The sequence below is a fragment of the Castor canadensis genome, chromosome 1, assembly GCF_047511655.1.
Source record: "Castor canadensis chromosome 1, mCasCan1.hap1v2, whole genome shotgun sequence".
Taxonomy (NCBI): Eukaryota; Metazoa; Chordata; class Mammalia; order Rodentia; family Castoridae; genus Castor; species Castor canadensis.
Window position 1 is genome coordinate 206,144,690 of NC_133386.1, and position 16,189 is coordinate 206,160,878.

Sequence of the window (16,189 nt, forward strand, 5' to 3'; positions counted from 1 at the left end):
CCAGTCCCCTTTGGCTCACTCCATTCTGCCTCCCCTCTCCAAGGTGACCCCGTTACTGCTAGGTATGGAAACTTCCAGAAGCTTCACATAGCATTTAAGTTCACTGGGAGGATATAGTAAACATGATTTTTTTTTTACAAACTTTTAAAGCAGCATAAATGTGATCACAACAGAGTGACTCTTCTACAACCCAGACTTGTCATTGAGAATGACGTCCCGGGGATGGCTTCCTGTGTGCGTACTCTCCTCTCTTTTTGTTCTTTTTAACTTCTGTATGGTTTTATTCACTTAACAAGAGTTGAGGGCGTGCTGTATGCCAGGTCCTTTCTGGCTCAGGAGAGCAAGAAAGACCAAGTCCGCTGTCATGGAGCAGTGGTCCAAGGGAGACCGCCCCCAAGGATCCATGGGTCATAGCTGCTGTGTGCCAGGAGGGCTGTGACTAAAGGGAACCCGGAGTAAGGGGCTGGAGTGGGGGAGGGAGGCATGGGTGGGCAGGAGGGCTCTGAACGGAGCCTCTACTGACTCATGGTTTGAGGGGGCTCATTGAGCTTGTTTCAGAGCCAAGCAAACAGCTGGGATGTGTTCCAGGTCTAATGGTAAAGTCCTAGTATTTGAAAAGTTACAAAAACTGAGAGGATGGGCACATTTTTAATACCAGCTACTCAGGAGTCAGAGGTAGGAGTTTTGAGGCTACTCCTGGCAAAAGTTAGCAAGACCCTAGGCAGGGGGCATGGATCAAAGAGAGTGCCTGCGTAGCAAGGGCAAAGCCCTAAGTTCGAGCCCCAGTACCACCACCCCCTGGCAAAAAGAAAAAAAGGACAAAGTTGAGAGGACCATGAAAGAGGCATGGGGCCCACAAAACGCCATCCTGCTTGAGGTCAGGATTCTGGGGCTGCTGGCCTGAGGCCAGGGCCATATAGAAGGGCAATGAGCTGGGAACAGGAATGGCCACCTCAGGGCCCAGAGCCTCCTGTCTAAGGAGGAGATACACACTGAACAGCTTGGCCATTCTATCCAGAGGCTCATCAGAAAGCATGCTGGGATATCGAGTGGTAACAGTCCAACATCCCTTCCTGGAGCAGATGAGGTCAGGTGAACACCAAATTGCCGCTGAGCTGTTGAATTGCTGGTCTAACGACAAGGAAGTAATGAGGCATGCACCGTGACTCCCAGGCAGTGCCGCCTGTCACCAGGCCTGCCGGCTGAGTCACCTCGAGCTTGGAGACTGACACTTCTCACTTTCATCCACCCCAGGAAGAGGCCCTGGTTCTCCCTGAGAGCTCCCTGACTGCCAGGGAGGAATAACACACAGGGTCAAAGAACTAACACAGCCGGGCGTGGGTTTGAATCCTGCCCCCATCACTGTCTTGTAGCCTCTTCATACTCAAGAACCTTAGCTGATTCCCATGCCCAGCCTCCCTCTTGGGACTCGTGAGGGTAGAAGCAGACCCTGGCACACAGTTGGTACTCAATAATGGCAGAGGTGGCTGCTGAAATGGTCACTATTTCAGCCCTGTGTGGACCCCAGCAGCCTGCACAGCTGTGCAGCCACAGAGACAGAAGGCTTTTGGTCTCCCATGCTGCCAGGCCTCCCTGACCTCAGCCAGGGGCTGTCTGTGACCATGAATCTCAGGTTAGAAAGATGGTTTCCCATCCAGACTGGGCAGTACGAGTCCTTTAGGCTGTGGGATGTGCCTGGTCCCTGCACAGTGCTGCAAAGGCACCTGCCCAGGTGCTCAGCCAGTCTCCCTACTCTTAACATTTGCGGGTGCTCTGTGACCACAGGTCATCTCTCCCATCCGCAGGATTCCCCAGGATCTGCCTGGCTCTGTCCCCCACATGTCTGCAGTACCCCAGCTTTCATCTCTTGTTGCACTTCAAAAATACAGCTGGTGTGGACGCGGCACAGCACCCTTGGCTTGAGTGCGCTGGAGCCCTGGCTGTGGGGGAGGCAGGGACTCTGTGTTCTCACTCACACCTGCTTTACAGCCACCAGCTCACACCCTGGCTCCACACAGAAGCTGGTCCAGATACAACTGTAGATGTGTATTCTAGATATGTCCATGACTCCACGTGGCCCAGTCCCTGCCTGGAAGGTCCACACAGCAAACAGAGCAGCCATGTGGGCTTTTGTAGTGTGTCTGCAGGTGCTTACAGGGATCCACCTGGAAGCACAGAGCACCATTGTTCAGCAGCCCCACCTTTCACATCCTGCTCACAAAACGTCTGTCTTTAGGCCTGGTTGTGCCTCATTGCTTTACCTAAGTCCCTCCCTTCTCCTCTGTTTCTCTCTTTCCCCTTCCTCTAGAATCTGGATCATAAGATACACCATATTGGCTAAGACTCTCCAGGGCAGGTGGGAAGTAATAAATTGAATCCCTAACTGACTGGATGGATGGATGAGTGGATGGATGGATGAATGGGTGGATGGATGGATGGATAAGTGGATGGGTGGATGGGTAGGTGGATGAGTGGATGGATGGGTGGATGGGTGGACGATGGGTGGTAGCTAGGTGCTGTGTGGATGGGTGGTTGGGTGCTGTGTGGCTGAGTGGATGGGTGTTGTGTGGGTGGGTGGATGGATGGATGGACGAGTGGATGGATGGATGGATGGATGAGCGGATGGCTGCTGGGTGGTGAATGCATCACTTTCTATACAGCCACACCCAGTGCCTCATTTGGAGCTCTCCACAACTGCCCCATGAAGGATTGGGGCCACCCTTTGGATTCCTCGACACTCGTCCCTTTTATTGTTAGAGCCAAGACAAAAGCGGCTGGCCCTGGGCCACGATCAAGGAGCACAACTTCTACGGGATGAGCCAGGGTTTCTGAGATCACTCTGCACACGACTGCGGCCTGCAGGCTTCCAGAGCCAGGAGAGGAACGCCTGGCTCTCAAACACGGACACACACGCAGCCAAGCAGGAGGATGGGACAGAGGGACCTGGTAGTCCTCAAAAGCCCCACTGGCCATATGTCCCTGCCTGTCCCCAGGGTCAGGTCAGATCAACTCAGGGCTCCTTCTTCCTGACTTGCTACTGGTCTGTCTCCCGAGGACTGTGAAAATCAGGGGCCCTCTGCACCTCAGAGAGTGTGGAGTCCCACGTGACGGTCAGGGTTTGCTGGGCACACAGGGAACACATACAGCGAGCCCAGCGAGGTAGAAATCATTACCTTTCCAGGCGGAAAACAGGTCACCTTTCCAGACAAGGCACAGAAGGGTCATCTGCTGAGTCTGTCCACCCAGCAACTGGCATTCCTCCTTCTCATACCTGAATCCCACCTTCCCTGGGAGCCACACCCCCATTTTCAGGCCTATGGTCAGAGGGCCGACCCCACCCTTTCTCTCCGAGGGATGGCACGTGGTCCAGGCCTGGGAAAGCAGCTTCTCCCATATGGAGAACTGAACTGGCACAGAAAACCAGAAGTGTGGGAGTGAATGAGATCCTGGGGAAATTTTTTGAGCACCTGGATCTAGCCAGGTCTGAAGTCGATCACCACTAAGGTTTTCTGATACTCAACCAACTATATGCTGAGCCATTTTGAATGGAGTTCTGCCAGTTGTACAGAAAGTTCTAGAACAACACAGTGGGGGGAGCACTGAGGAGATGGGTACCTTTGGTTGGTTTCCATCCCTGTTCTCCTCATTTCCTCCAGGAAGCTCCCTGGACCCTCCAATCAGTGATGACGTCACTATTTAAGGACACTCAATCTGTCCAGCCAGCTCTTCCCCTACAGCCCCCAACTTCCCAGCCCAGGTGGAGGAGCTGGGGAGTGACCGTCTGCTGGGCACAGCCTGGCTCTGCACTCACTCGCTGTGCACCTGCCAGCGGGTGAGTCCCCTCCTCTGTGCCTCCATCTCTGTGTACAGAAAGGAGCTGACGAAACATCTTTATTTTTATTAGCACAGATTCACTGCACAAGGGGCTCAGTGCCATACTTCCATCCGTGCATATTCTGTCCCTTGATCAAATTCACCCTCTGATTTCTTTCAGATACTCTTTCCTTTTAAGGCATTCTAACAGGCCTCATTCTGTGTTCAAACCCGCATATGAACTAGCTTGATCATCCTCCCCCTCACTTTTCCCCAAACAGTCCCTATTTGCACTTGTGCTGTTCTTTTTCCTTTCTTAGGTCCAGATTCTGCATGTGAACATGAGACACCTGTCTTTCGGTCTGGCTTATTTTGCCTAACACGATGATCTCCAGTTCCATCCATTTTCCTGCAAAAGACACCATTTCACTCTTTTTTATGGCTGAGTGATACTCCACTGTGTATGTACACCACATCTTCTTTATCCATTCGTCAGTCGATGGGTGCCCAGGCTGATTCCACAGCTTGGTTTTTGTGAATTGTGCTGCTGTTCACACGGGTGTGCAGGTGTCTCAGTTGTTTGCTGACTGAATTCCCCGACAGAAGTATCTGAGCTGAACTGAGTGCAGAATGAGTTAGTACACACAAAATCCCAGAAAGACACATGGTGCACAGTGAGGGCTCAAGAACTGTGAGAGCATGGTGGGGCACTGCCGTGGTGGGGCACTGCCTTGGTGGTGGTCAGTGTTGTCATGATAGTCAGTGTGGTCGTGGTGATCAGTGTTGTCAATGGAATAGTATGCACCCATCAACAATAAAGCACTGACATGTGCCACATCCATGGATGACACTCAAAGGCATGACACTAAGGGTCACATGTGTGTGACTCCATTTATCTGAAATGTCGGGAGCAGGCACATCCACAGAAAGAGAAGGTAGAGCAGTGGTTGCCGGGGGCTGCAGGGAGGGTGGGAGGGACTGCTGACGGGGCTGGGATTTCCTTTTGGAGGTGATCAAAATATTCATAGACCATAGTGGTGATGGTTGCACAGACTGCGCTATACTGGATTGTAGATTTTAAAGGGGCAAAGCGGTGAATTTTATGCTATGTGGGTTTTACAATAATAAAAAAGATATACACAGATGACAAAATGCGCCCACACAGGACAAAACATACTGCTCGCTCCGAGTCACGTAAAGCAGTGCAAATAATCCTAATGTGAACCTCATCACGGTCCCCACGGTCTCCTTCTCCTGGTGGCCGGGTCACCTGACTGCTCCCTTGGCTTCTCTGCATTCACGATTTTATTTGTGGATGACATGATTTGCACAAATCAAAGTGAAATAAATCCAGTTGCCAGTCACACGTGGGGGTAGGATTTGCAGGAGATCCCTAACATTTCCCAGGAGGAGCTGCGTGTGCTCCCTGTGGCCTCCTGGGACATCAGTGGGCACTGGGCAGAGAGCAGGGCTAGGTGGGGAGGGGGGCGGTCACTGGCTGTCTCGGATGCAAGTCAGCTTTTCAGTCCCGGGGTCTCCTCACACTCTGTGTGTGTTGGGGGGGGGGTTCCGGGGTGAGGCCGTTGCCTTTCCATCATGGAAGGTTCCCAAGGCCCCTTGATGTCCTGATTGGAGGTGGCAGGTTTGTCACCTGACTGACAACACAAACTCACCCCTTGCTGTGGGGCAGACTCTGGGGTTCCAGGACTGAGGTGACCCAGGGCCCAAGATGAGGGTCTTGCCACCAGATGGGCTCAGGCTCTGATGAGAGACCCTGACCACAATCCAATGTGGTATAAATTCACAAGCGCTATGCTGTGAGAAACGCCCCTGGAGGAGGTGTGCGTCTGGGTGACGTCCATGCCGTTTAGGCGGGTGGTCGGGAGACATTTTGGACAGGGTATGATGGCATAAGGAGCCAGGGTGAATTGAGGGGCAGAGGGGAGCAGTGTTCCAGGTGGAGGGAAGGAACATGTAGTGGGTGAGGCAGGGTTGAGGCTCTGGACCAGCCTGGAGGCTAGACATCAGGCAAAGCAGGTAAGGGATGGACTGAGGGATGGGTGCAGCAGAGGCCAGGCCTCAAGCCTAGGGCCCTGCAGGTCAAGGCAAGGACCAGACTTCAGAACAGGCAAATCTCCCTGCAGCTGAGAGCCCAGCACAGACTGCGGGAGCAGGCAAGGAATCTGAGATAGTTCCCAGGAGACAAGGGAACAGTGAGAGTGACCGGACGGGATGGACTTCTCAGGTGACAGGCCAGAAAAGCACTGACAGGACAGTGGGTGATGTATGGTGCTGGGTGCAGCCTGGCTAGGCAGGAGCCCTGCTGTCTTAACCTCAGCATGTCTCAGTTTCTTCGTCTGAGGAATGGGATCTGGGCTTTGGTGAGGGTGAAATGAGCTAGTACTCATCCTTAGTGATACATGGGTCAGCTGGGGGAAGGGTGGTCTCGGAACAGCGGGAACAGCCTGGGGGAGGCCATCTGGGTTAACGACTTCATGTAGGAGAAATTCAGAAACTCCAGGCACTGTGCTGGGAGCCAAGCATCTGCCAGGCACAGGGCTGTCTTAGCACTGCCCTGTCCAGGCTCAGGGAGCAGCTTTGGGTCCTGGCTGCCCACAGTGTGGTGTTCTGGTCAGCTAAGGGAACACTTACCGCTGTCCCACTTTCTTTCTCTAATCCTCAATCCCATTCCCATCCCTGAGGCCTCTGCTGGGCACTGGGGATCTGGGGGTGGACAGAACCAGCTGGCAATGTACTCGAGACACTCAGTGTGAAAGATGGGTCTGGCCACACGGTGGCAGGTCCTATAGGAGAGGTGCTTCCTTGAGGGATGGGGCTGGCCTGGCTGGGCAGTGTCTGCACCTCCCACAGCTAACGACAGCAGCTTCTGGCATTGCGATGGTTTTAGCCACCTGCCCCTAAGAGTCTCAACAGAGGTTTATGCCTCCTTTGCCAACCACACCTTGCCCTTGGAGGGCAGGGATGCCCTCTGATCCTGCTCATGGTGGGGGAGGGTTTGAGCACGGTAAAGACTGTTAAGTGGAACCACAGGTCCTGGGTTGAAGGAAGTTGAGAATCTGCCGGTAGATATTTGGTCTCATGGGACCAAATTGCAGAAACCATTTTCAGGCCCCTAGAGCTTCAGACAGTGGCTATGGCTTCCTTCATCTCTTTCCCTGTCCCCGTTCTCATCCCGACTCTAGTACTGCTGCCATGAACACCCCAATTCCCAGGCTGACAAACCCTGTCAATTAAGGATCCTACGGTGCACTGAGTACCAGGCTTCATTCAGTTCATTTGCAACCTAGCCACTTGTATCATGAAACTCCCCACGAAAGGGCACCACAGACAGAGACAAATCAGTGCTAACAAGAGCTGCCAGGTGCACCTGGAGATGGGCGGGTAGGAGCAGGGGAAGGAGTGGAGAGGACTCTGAGTGCTCCCTTCAGTGGAACCAACGGTGCCTCCGAGGACTTTGTGTCAGAAACTTCCAATGTGGAGATGCTGGCTCATCTGTCTCCTTTAGGACTTGTCCTGTAGCCTGGGGCTGGGTGTGCAGCAAGCATCCTCGGGTGAAGATAGATCACTATAAGATACATCCCAATGACCCAATACTTACCCAAGGCCCTGGCCAGATGCAAGGCAAGAGAGGAAATCTTTAGGGGCAGCCTGGATTCAAAACTCCCTGTGGGGCCCTGGGTAGGAGACAGCTTCTCTGAGACTTAGTTTCATTACCTGCAAGATGGTAACAGCTACTTCCCAAGGGCTACCACCACTGAATACATGTTTGGGGGTGTCTGCTACGTGCCAGGTGCTACACTGCCCCACAGGGAAAGACAGTGCCTGGGGGAGGCAGATGGTAAGTCAGCCACCCCACACAGGAGATGAATCTGACAATGATGGAAGCACACAGTGTGAGCGTGAGAGTCAGGAACAGCACAGCATGCCTGGAGAGGCCACTGAGAGGGTGGCACGCACCTCGAGACCTTAGCAACAACACAAAGGCAGGCACTGCAGATGCTCGACCGGGCTGGCTCCTTTACACGCCATGGGAGCTATTCCTCCACCAAGTAGATGGGCACTGTTGCTAAGTAATGGGCCTCTATGTTCAGACAGACCGAGGACACGGGGAACAGGAGTGGAAGGTGCAGGGTAGGAGGGAGGGGACATGCTGAAGGAGGCTCTGCCTTCCCAGTGCTTCGGTTCAGTACCCCGGACAGAGCCAGTGTGTGTGTGTGTGGGGGGGGGGGCTTTCAGCACCACGGACAGAACCACCACTGGCGTGGTTTCAGCACCCCGGACAGAGCCAATGCCAACGGGGATTTCAGTGCCCTGGACAGGGCCATCATGAAAGGTGGTTTCTCGAGGATGCGGGGAAAAAGGAACCCTCTTACACTGTTGGTGGGAATGTAGACTAGTACAAACACTCTGGAAAAAAATTTGGAGGCTACTTAAAAAGCTGGACATCGATCTACCATTTGATCCAGCAATCCCACTCTTGGGGATATATCCAAAAGACTGTTACTCCAGAGGCACCTGCACACCCATGTTTATTGTGGCACTATTCACAATAGCCAAGTTATGGAAACAGCCAAGATGCCCCACCACTGACGAATGGATTAAGAAAATGTGGTATCTATACACAATGGAATTTTATGCAGCCATGAAGAAGAACGAAATGTTATCATTCGCTGGTAAATGGATGGAATTGGAGAACATCATTCTGAGTGAGGTTAGCCTGGCCCAAAAGACCAAAAATCGTATGTTCTCCCTCATATGTGGACATTAGATCAAGGGCAAACACAACAAGGGGATTGGACTTTGAGAGCACACAAGGGAGGGGTGAGGATAGGTAAGACTCCCAAAAAAATTAGCTAGCATTTGTTGCCCTTAACACAGAGAAACTAAAGCAGATACCTTAAAGCAACTGAGGCCAATAGGAGAAGGGGACCAGGAACTAAAGAAAAGGTGAGATCAAAAAGAATTAACCTAGAAGGTAACACCCACGCACAGGAAATCAATGTGAGTCAATGCCCTGTATAGCTCTCCTTATCTCAACCAGCAAAAACCCTTGTTCCTTCCTATTATTGCTTATACTCTCTCTTCAATAAAATTAGAAATAAGGGCAAAATAGTTTCTGCTGGTTATTGAGGGGGTGGGGGGAGAGGGAGGGGCGGAGTGGGTGGTAAGGGAGGGGGTGGGGGCAGGGGGGAGAAATGAACCAAGCCTTGTATGCACATATGAATAATAAAAGAAAAATGAAAAAAAAAAAGAAAGGTGGTTTCGTAGAGCTATCACAAAGGGGATTTCAGTGCCCTGGACAGAGCCAGGACACGGAGGATTTAGAACCCTGGGAGAGGTTTAAGACTCTGGAGAGAGTCCTCTACTATCCCCTGACCCAGACTAGCCAGCCACACTGTCCTACCAACTTAAGCTGACAGGTGGAGCGCTCCTAGCTTAGTTTCGGTCATTCCCAGCTCCATGGCGTCCGACCATTGCCCCATCGCCCCAAATGCTCCTGACCTCCTAGCTTTTTGCTTCAGCCCTCCCTCCTCAGCTCTGCCTGTGGAAACCCCACTCACCAGCTGAAGCCTGATGGCAAGATCATCTCTCTCACGAGGCCCTTTGCCTGACTTATCCTGGGGTCTTCACCAGACCCTGCTTTGGGTCCCCTTTCAGACTGTGAACTCCCCAAGGAACTGTGTCTGATTCACATTTTTCCACCAGCCTGGCACCTGGTGGGCACCCAATGTCTGCTGCAGAAACGAATGAACGAGGACCCAGTTTGCTACAATTTGTTGAGATCTCACAATGCCAGGGAGTTGTGCTATGTGCTTTTTATTTGCAGGTAAGAAACTGAGGTTGTGAAATGAGCAACGTGCCCAAGTTTGCAGTTAAGAAGAGGCCTGGACTCACACCCAGATGGAACCACATGGCCCTTGCCCTTGACCACGACTCCTCTCTGTCTCTCCCCAACCCAAGGCACTGCCATCTGCCCGTTTCATGGAGCCTGAGCACAGCAGCCATAGTCCCCTGAAGTGATTCGGAATCTTTTTTTAGCCTGAAATTGAAATCCCTGATGCTTCAAATTAAAACCCCACAATAAACAAGCCAAGACATCAGATCTGCCATCGTTAAACAGCACAGCGGGATTCCTGGGTCGCTCCTCAGGCTGGACTACCTGTTCCCACCCGATATGAAGAGTGAAGGGACTGCTTCCCCATGACCACAGCCACGTGTAGAAAAGGGATCCAGCCTGTCGTATACCCATGGGCTCCCCTGAAGGACCCTCAGGGGAAAAGACTTCAGTGCTAGCAGACCTCAGGGATCTGGACCCAGTGTCTAGGGGACTAAGAGTGCAGAGCACAATGGCAGGGCTACAAGCCACAGAGCAGTGGGACCAGAGCCACCTCACACTCAGAGGGACTGAGGACCACTGCTGCTTGTCTTTGACGTGAATCCAACAAAACAAGCAACCAAAGCACTGACATGACCCCAGGTCGAGGATTCAGCTCTGGCTTCCTGCTAATATCAACTGATGTTTTGTCTTTAGTTACTGGATTAAATACCCATCTGAAATAGATGGTTTTGAGGATGGGGCGCATAGAATTCCTAGATTGGCCATTGGGGCCACCAGAAGGACATACAACAGTCTCTCATGATATCCCAAAAGGCAAGGTAGAGAAACGTCAGCTGTGAAGTGTGTCTGACACTGGGAAGAAAGGATGCCTCAGGGAAGTCACGAAAGTGCTCTGGTCTTGGTCCTAGGCTTTGTCACTATAGGATAAAAGGGATCCCATGAAAACTCCAAGTTTACCTAAAAGCCAGACCTGTGCCAAAACATCCTACATGAGGCAGGGGTGGGTGCCCTGGGTGCAAAGCTTTCAGCCAGGTCAGGAGGTATGCATGCCAGGGATGTCATGGGCCTACCAGGACCGGCTGATACCCCTTCAAGGACAGGCATGAAAACACTACAGCTATGTCCTCAGCTGCAAGCACTGACGTATGCACTGGGCACTGGTGGAGGTGCCAGTAACCGCTAGTACTTGAAATGACAGTGGTAACAGTCACTGTCACCATCGTAACTTATTATTTGTTCAAGCGATGCTCACCAGCTTTCTGTTCTGAGCCAGGTGTGTCCCTCCTGATGCAGAAGGACAGGATGATCTATAACTAGTGTTGACTGAGTGCCAGCCTGTGCCCAGCCCCTGTCTCTAGCAGTCCTTATGGCAAGAGTTTGGGATGACATGTGGTTCACCTCTGTGATTCAGTTCTCACAACCATCCATTTTACGGATGGGGAAGCTGAGCCCCAGAGAACATGTGCTGATTAATGATGCTCAGAAGGACAGATCAGGACAGAGCACTGTCCATTTCCTTTCCTTCGGGTAACACTGAACCCTGGGGCTGGGATGGGGGTGGCAGGGAGGATGGTAACTGCTGTCACTCCAGCTGGGCGGAAGTAACGGCTGGGCTCAGGCAAATGTGTGCAGGTGTCTGGATCTCCATTTCTCAAGTCCTGATCGCAAGTACCAGCCTAGGAAGCATTTTATGATACACTCAAATGGTCTCCGAGGACAACACCAGGGCATCCCTCTTAGCGCCCTCACTTCAATACAAACTGAGATTATAAAACTGTGCCAGGCATCTCTAGCGTGAGTATTTAAAATGGGGAAAAAGTAATTAGCAAAATGACACGTGGCTTTTCAAGGATGAAGGATATTGAAGCTTGCTTTAATTACGAGGGAAAACCTATTTAGGGAAATTAACACAAAAGTGCGAACGGCCACTTCAGGGCTAAGAAAACAATCACAAAACCGCAGGAGTGCACAGCTCCAGCATCAGGTTGGTGAGGGATGGCTCAGGAAAGTAATTATCACCTCTCCTCTGAGAACAGCTCCTCCCGGGCCAAGGAGGCCCTGGGCTGGACAGCCATCTTCCAGGAAATAGTTTTCTATTTACAAAATTAATCATTGTAAAAAATTAACACTGCAGAAAATCAGAGGAAAGTCTGGAAAAAGGAAAAAACAGAGTAATCCCATCCTCCTTGGGTGAATAGGTCCTTTTATTCTCTCTGCTGTGTTGGGGGAGGTGGTGTTCTTTGGAAGATATGCAGGTAATTTTGATTCTGCCTTTCTCACTAAACATAATGTATCCACTCCCCATGAGTACTGAGAACTCCTTGCAGTGATAATTTTAGTGCTCTTAATCAAGAGATGCTGCTGGTCCTTAACCACTTCTTGATTGTCCCTATCCCATCCTCACCATCAATATTAATTACATTATTTGCTACCCGGTGATCTCTGCCTGGGTTTTGGATGACTCCCTCAGGAATGGAACCTTGATGTCAAGTTCCCAGTTCAGCTCCATGCTTCTTGCTACATACAGCCACATTGATTTCTACAGTTTAGGATAATTTATTCTTTCACTTAGCAACATGAGACTTGTCGCCAGCAACAGGTATAGTAGTTAAACAAGTGTTTGCTAATTTGGAGATAAAAGTTGGCATCTAACCCTTTGCCTCCCTTTGCCCCCTTAGCCAGGCTAGACAGTGAGCACCCGGTGTTCTCTGTGGGTCTTTGAGCCAGGTGTGAGGTCATTGAGGCAGGCAGCCTGGGTTGGAGCCCTGCTTCTCTCTGCACCAGCCACATGACTGTGTGTATGCCTCAGTTTCCTCATCTAGAAGAGGGGTGACAACAGATGTCAGTTTCTATGTCATTGTGCAAACTAGACAGGGTAGTACAGTGCCTGACAGATCTAGCCTTGGTGGCTATGAAAAAGGACACAGGCCTGTGAAGAGATGTTAGATGCTGTTTGCCGTTGGCTGTCTGTTGTATTGACTTATGAGTAATTCTTTTTTTAAATTATTTTTTAAGGTGCTGGAACCCAGGGCCTGTGCATGCTAGGCCAGCGCTCTGCCACTGAGCCATGTCCCCAGCCTTGAGCAATTCTTGATATAGGATATTTTAATTCTTGAATGTAACTCAAGAAACAAAACTTGGGCATCTGTAGGAGAAAGAGTCCTGACCTTACTGCTATAAGGCATGTTTTGCTTCTATTTGGACCAAGGTGGCATCACTCTGCTTCTTACAAGCTCAGTGCCTGAATTCCCACCTCATGCTTCTGATCCGGGAGGGCTGCGCTGGACTCAGGTCTCCCTGTCACTAACAGGCCTTTGGATGACTCCAATGCCCAGTCCGGTCTCAAGGACAAGGCTGATGGTGAACTCGGCAGGACAGTGAGACACCCGGAGCCTTGTGTCCTTATTACTCCAGGTACAGCTGCCACCATGAACTGTCCACATCTTCCTAGGACTCATGGTAGATTTGGAAGTGACCTCTGACCTCTCCAGCCCCATCTTGTGGGAGCCAGGAGGTCCAATCACAACAATCTACTGAGACACAGATGAAGTCTCCAGGAAACTGACCCCAGAGCTGATTCTGCCTTGAAACTCCTCTGTTTCTCCTCCTCTTCTTGATAAGCTCCTATTTCTGTGAAAATCAGTTTGCACAGGGCTTCGTGCTGCCCCCAAAGGATGATAGAAACCCATCCTTACTTTGACCTGCACAGATAGAATGGCTTTCCCCACCCCCTCCATGGCCTCTCCAGCTGGCTGGCATGTCTGTAACAGGGAAGCTGAGGAAAGTTGTCTTCAGGGGCCCAGCACCCCAGCTCACCTGAGACTGGCAATTCCTCCTGGCCTTACCTATCCCTGGTCTGTTCCCACAAATTCTACCATCAGGGCATCAGGGAGGGATAGCATTTGGAATAACAAAACAAGTCCATTGTGCTTGTACCAAACATGTACCGATGATTTTTCTTATCATTATCCCTTAAGCAATACAGAATAACAACCGTTTGAAAAGCATTTACACCATATTAGGTGTTCCAAGTCATCCAGCTGATTTGAAGCGCACGGGAGGATGTGCGTAGGTTCTTTGCAAATGCTGTGCCATTTTATTTAATGGGCTGGTATGTTCCTGGACTTTGGTGTCCCCAGGGTCTTGGAGCCAATCCCCTGTGGATACTGGTGGGTGACTATCCACCACTGGAGCCACCTGATCCCATGTCCTCATCCATGGGACACACATGATACATATCCTCCCCAGCCAACTCTGAGAACTCACCTGCCACACTGATATCCATCTATCCCACCATAATCCCCAATTTGAAGACAGACATTTACAGGGAACTTTGCTCAAGGCTCTTGACAGTGGTGGGAGGGAGGCGTGGTCAGCAAAGAAACAATAACAGTAAAAGAACAAACTCCCCAGTGCTTCTGCACAGAGAAAGACGTTCTAGAAGGTGAATACCCAAGACCGCCACGCACCACAGGAAGCCCGTCATTACTCCGACAGGAAGCAAGATGACAGCTCAGGGAGTTCTGACAGTGAAAGAAGGAAAGGGAGTTCTGTGAATGTTCACTTCAAAACTGGCCTCTTGGCCAAAGGTTCCAACCATAGCTTGCCTTTTTAGAGAGGAAATAAAAAGCCTGACATACTTTCGAGGATCTTTCAAGTAGCAGAGTGAAAAGAAGGCTTTTCGCAGGGACTTAAGGGGAACAGGGACCCTGTGCTGGTGCTTTGGGTGGCTTTTCCCATGGAGACCCCACACCTCACTGAGAGCTCAGAAACTGTACAGACTGTAGGAAAGGGGCTCAGGTCCCATGAAAATTCACCTGGGACACGTGGCATTTAGAATGATCCCTTCAAGGTAGAACTGTTCACTGAAAAAATGTTCTATTTTTTGTCTGCTGGAAAAACACACCTCGATAAGGCTATAAATGATTTTAATACTCAAGTGGTGAATCCCAGGAGCTGAGAAAACAATTCAACAGGGGTCCTCAGTCTTCAGTGTAAGCACCTAGTGAGAATCCCTAGACCCTTAAAGGTAGCCTGGGAAAAGGACAGGGAGGAGCCCCTTCCTCCAGGAAGCCCACCCTGTACCCTGTACCCTATCAGTGCAGGGCCACAGTAAGCAGCCTATGGAGCCTGTGGCTCTGGAGTGCCCGGTACTCCCTCAGGCCATGTGTGACATTAGAGCTGATACAGCCCTAATGTGTCTTGGGGCCAGCTGCTCCTAGAACCCAGAGGTCACCCAGAATAAAAGCTGCTCCAAAAAGGCAAATATACTGCATATCAGAGGTCAAAAGCAATGTCAAAAGGAGGTGCCATGAAAACAGAAGCATCTGATGCTCTAAATTTTCATGAGAATTCACTGGGACAGGGTGGCAGGCCTCCTCAGCCAGCCTGGCCCAGGTGACCACAGTCACATCCCCCCACCCAGCACCAGGAAAACACCGTGCTGGCCACGGCACCTCGGCAGTCCACTCCTCTTCCACGGACGAGTTTATACTGGAAACAATCCGATGAACTGAACAGCAGGGGTGCGCTTACATCTGCAGTCTTCATTTATTATTGAAAACCAAGAGCCAGCACCAACCTTTGCCAACCTCCTGGGCCTCTTTCTCTGTCACACAGAGGCGTACTATCACAGCACTCAGAGACCCTGGCCCCTCTGTCTCTCTAGTCTCTTCCTCTCTCTCTCTCTCTCTCTCTCTCTCTCTCACAGGAAAGGGATTTACATCACAACCGCATTCCACAGAAGATGATTCAACTCAGCTCTGCAATTTCAGGAGGGTTACAAACCCCGTTAGCCCAGGCAGCTGCAGTGAGCTCCAGACACCACCATTCTGGATGTGCCTCCTACAGTTCAAACACCGGAGCTCATTCCTCATTCAAGTCAGGCTCCCACTGGTCAACGAAAATTTAAATACATCTCTCAGCAAATGACCTGAGATACTTGGAAGAAGTGAACACACCTTCTCCATGCTACCTGGCTCCCTCTCACCCAACAGGGTCCCTTCCCCATGGATTTCCGTTACCCCTTAACCATCTTGAGAAACGCTAGAAAGATCAAGAAAAAAGTCAGCTGGACAAGCATCACCGAGCGCTTAGGCTAACGGACAGAGGTGGCTTCAAGTGGCCAGCTCTCCAGGCTAGGATGTGTCTTCTTTACAGAACAGATATGTGTCTGGGTGGCCCAGTGGCAGGACTACCATTGACTGGCTGGTCCCGGCCATCCACTACCTCCACCTGCATGTGAATTTCTGATGCTAGTGAGGCAGAGCTCGGGATTAACACAGCAATGCTTGTCCAAGAGTGGCAAACCCCCAACCAGGATCATATGTGCCTCCCAAATCTTTAAAAACTGATCTCAATCAACACTCTAATTCTTCAAAATTCCAAAGAGTAACACATTTCTTTGTACAACAAGATTGAAAGCAACACATGAACCTGCAAAGACACTCAGATGGGCCTGGGATTTGAACACCTCACACAATACCGACGTGCAAACCACAGGTGACAATCACAGGG

General features: G+C 51.0%; 1 protein-coding gene across 5 annotated transcripts in view; it reads right to left on the reverse strand.

Annotated features, from left to right (window-relative positions):
- Window positions 1-16,189, reverse strand: part of Shank2 (SH3 and multiple ankyrin repeat domains 2) — a 505,735-nt gene that overhangs the window by 125,302 nt on the left and 364,244 nt on the right. The window lies entirely within an intron of this gene.